This window comes from Vidua macroura, chromosome 5 (genome assembly GCF_024509145.1).
Source record: "Vidua macroura isolate BioBank_ID:100142 chromosome 5, ASM2450914v1, whole genome shotgun sequence".
Classification (NCBI taxonomy): Eukaryota; Metazoa; Chordata; class Aves; order Passeriformes; family Viduidae; genus Vidua; species Vidua macroura.
The window spans coordinates 65,445,342-65,449,599 of record NC_071575.1 but is presented as its reverse complement, the minus strand read 5'-3'; positions in this window follow the sequence as shown (position 1 = coordinate 65,449,599).

Here is a 4,258-nt window from a genome sequence, read left to right as displayed (position 1 = left end):
AGTGCCAATTTTGATACAACAGCATACACCCTAAATTAAATAGTTCCAGCAAAAGGATCAGTGCAGCCAGCCTGGCTTCAAATTGATGTAAGTTGGGCCAGCACACTGAGTAAATCTTCAGGATGATGGTGTTAAGATACCAGAGATACTCTACCACTGACATCCAAAGTACTTGCAGAAAGTAGTCATACATTTCTGTTTTACCATAGACACATCTGAGGTAGAGAAGGACCCAGGTCTGAGTCACGTAGTTGTGGAGGCCTGTGAAGCTTTTGTATACATTGTGTATAAAAGGGATATTTCAGGCTCTTGGATGTCAATTTGGCACTTCTTCAAGAATGTGAAAAGCAGGCTTAAATGAAAAATTCAAAGTCCTGTAATAGCTTATTCTTCCACATAATAAGAGACAAAAAAATTCTTTATTGAAAGCAAAAACTTTTGTCCAATAAAATAATTCTAAAAGAAACAAAATCTCTTTTTTTTTTTTTTTTCCCACATGATGTGATCAAGTACATTTGTCATGGGTAATTTGTAAAGTGCATACTTTTAACACTGTGTTGGTCACAAGATTTGTACACTGCAAAGGCCCAGTAAAACCTCAGAAAAAGCTTGGAAAACAGATCCTTGCTCATTGTAACTAGAGCATAGAACATACTGATATCTGAGCAGTGAGCTAACAAATGACCCATTACAGAGGTTATTTAAATGTTTGGAATAAAAATGGTAATGCCTCTTTAGGTACTTCCAATGGCAACACAGGAGTTTGAATTCTCTGTTGTAACAACAAAATGCTACACAATTTAATGAGAAGAGCCTGAACTATTAAACCCTACAAAGGTCACATTAATTGAAATCTCTCTGTAAGCCATTTAACTGGAACTTGGTTTTTTTAATCTGGAAGTTGATTTTTCCTCTTTTGCGGTTAGAGTCTATCATTATCTAAATGTTTACACAATAACATTGATACAGTTTCTCATTTTTGAGTGAATGTATAACCTACTTTTTGCATATTGTGATGGCTATCACATTTCTGTATTTTTGTTTACCTTTAGCTTAGTATTTTTAAATATCAAGCACTGGTAACATAGTCACTAGCAGTAGAACATTGCCTCCATACACAATCCTAAGGGTATGGATCTGCACCACAAATTCACAGTAAAATAAGTACTTTAATATTCTGACCCTTATTAAAAAAAAACCAAAAAAAAAAAACCAAAACAAACAAACAAAAAAAAACCCCAAAAAAACCCCAAAAATAACAACAACAACAAAAAAAACCCAACAGTGGTTTTAGGGCATATCAAGTGTGAAGGGCTTTCTTTGGAGCTGAGAGACCCTGAATTCCAGGCTGGAGGTGAGAAGGTTTACCTTGTTCACCTCAGAGATTTAGTGGGATTTTATAGGTACTCTAGTCTAGACTTCCTCTGTGCAGTGACAGGTCCAGATGACTCAAGTCACCCATTACAATATCATCAATTGAGTGCAGTCTGTTACACATAAAGGGAGTTGAATAATGCTGCAAGTGTCTTTAAAACATAAAAGAAAGCATTTTTAAATGATGGTTCTCTGAGTGCAGAGGCTCTGGAAAGCTTCAGTTAATTTACTTTGTTATGAAATATTTTCTGTTCATAGAGAAATATGTAGGGTTAGTGAATACTGACACCTGAAAGTCTTGGAGATCTAAGTATTGGAAACACATCATCTTACTGTACATCCCTAGAGTCAACCAATGCACCTTATCAGTCACTGGATAAGCAGTTCCGCTGTCTAGGACTTGTTTTCCTTAAATTAAAATTGTTTCATATGGTCCTCAGAAATCTAGCACAGCAAGCCAAGCTAATGGCTTTATGCTTCACTTGCCTGAAACAATTATTCTGGTCTTTTCACTTGGAGAATTTTTTCACTCAGTGGTGATGACTGGAGTTTGGCTGACTTTTTTATGTCTGGTCACTCTGAAGTTTTGTTATCTGGTACATGGATAAAGCTCCATACAAACCAATCTAAGGTAAACAAAACAAAATGAAACTTTAGAAAAAATGGAAACAAACAAATGGGAATTGGAGAAGTGTTCCATGGGATGTACAGCATCTGCAGGCTTGCTATGCTGAACATTTCAGATAAAGAGCTGAGAACTTTAGCCAATTTCTTTACCTCCCATCTATAATTTCATGTTCATTTTTGTATCGTGGACATAAACCTACTTCTGCAAAAACACACAGAAAATTATTTCTATAAAGCTGAAATTGTTGTGGTAAACAACACTCTTACTTCATGCAAGTAGAAAAACTCAGAGCAGTTTTACAGTACCATAACTAGAAAGAGTTCTTTAGCAGAAAGTTGTTTTGTAACTAGAATGTATAAGGGAATAAGTGATGGAGCTTCAGCAAAGCAAAGAATATTCATAGCAAAATCTGGATGTACAGTAGGTTTATAGCTAATATAGAATAATTTAAACTTAAGTCACATTCTCTCTTGTAATTCGATAAAGTGATTCCAGACCATTCTGGCCTGTAGCCATTGAGACTACTAAATCCTGAGTAAAGGTTTGTGTTTTTAGATCTCTTTTTCCACTGGTGATGACCCTTTCAGGGAAACTATTAAACCAGTGTTCTTCCTCACATTAGAGACAAGCAGCACAATTTTCTCTTTCATTCCTTTCCAGATCTCATTCTTCTGTTAGGCTAAATTCAGAGCCCTGTGTATGAGATCCACCACCTATCAATGATCACAACGTTTGCCCTTTCTTATGGGCAATCTGTCAGCTGTCATCTGCCACATTTTACCGTCATGCATTTTTAATTAGAATATTGAATTATTATCTTGATATTATCCTTTTACTTTAGCATCTTAAAAATCATTGTATTACTTATATTGAGCTGAAAAACTAGAAAAGAAAATATATACCAGAACAAGATGAAATTATTTTAGAAGGGACTAATTGATAGATATTCTGAATAGAAATCATAGAAGTTTCCTTACTGTTACTTCCATGACCTAAACCAGGATAGTGTTGTGCCAAACAACCTCAAATAAAAAAACCCAAAATTTTACTTTGAATTTGAAAACTGGGAGAAAACAAAAACTGTTAACAGCTAGGCAGTTAGCAGTTTGTAGGTCTCAGGTCTAAATCTGGACACCTAAATCTAGGAGACTGTGATGTAAATATCTTCAGGTCTGTGAGAGACATTGTTCTCTCTGTCACAGAAGTCAGTGGAGACCTAGCACAGGATTTATTCTTGTTTGATGTCTGGTGGCATTTCAGGTTCCTTATGGCAGCTGTTTGTCCTCCCTCTGCCAATTGAGAAGGACGTGGCACCCCTCTGAGTCTTTTGTTGTATCTCCTAGTCCTGTAGAAATCTCAGACTCCCTACAGCATTTCAACTGGTCTCAGACACCTACATTTAGATAAATTAATTGAATGCAGTAAAAGCTAGAAATCACAGTTGCCCAAAAGACAGGTTATCTAATCTAATCTAATCTAATCTAATCTAATCTAATCTAATCTAATCCCATTTGAAACATTTCATAGAATCTCAGCCAGGCTCCAGTTGTCACTGTCATACATCTCCCCATTGTTTTCTATCATCTGAAAAGCAGCATGTCTTGTGTGGCACAAGATGCATATACATCATGCAAATGAGTCATGCCATAAATGTCTGCTCTCAGAGAAGCTGAATGACTTTTTCATGTGCTGTCAACAGTAGTCTATCAAATTCTCTGTTAATAATTATGAGATCTTAGACACCTACTGAATATATAAAAGTGTGCATATATGTTCCTAAATTAAGACATATTTTATACAACTAAAATCTGCACTACATTAAATTTTATTCATGCCAGACTTTTGATAGTTATAATAGCCCTGCAGAGGGACAGGCTTTCCACCTACCCTTGTTCAAATACTCAGATCCAGGAGAACAGCTGGGAGTGTATCCATGTAGGTCAGCAGTGGACAGTGGTAGCTGGTAGCACTCCATGCTCACGCCCTTGAGACCAGCTGACCCGTGGTTTTGGCTTTGTGCTCCACAGTCAAAAAACATCCCTGAAGGTGCTTAGTTCAAAAGTGCTGTATTTTGCTGCCTAAAGACTTGTTAGAAAGCAGTTCCAAGCGGAATGCTGTCCATGATGGGAGTCTGGTCTTAGTCTGATGGAAGTAATAGCAGGTGTGGAGAAATCCCTTTGGAAACAAAATGGGCCAGCACAGTTTTTCTGTTAATGCAACATGTGTTCTTAGTTTCATTTGCATGAAACCTTTTCT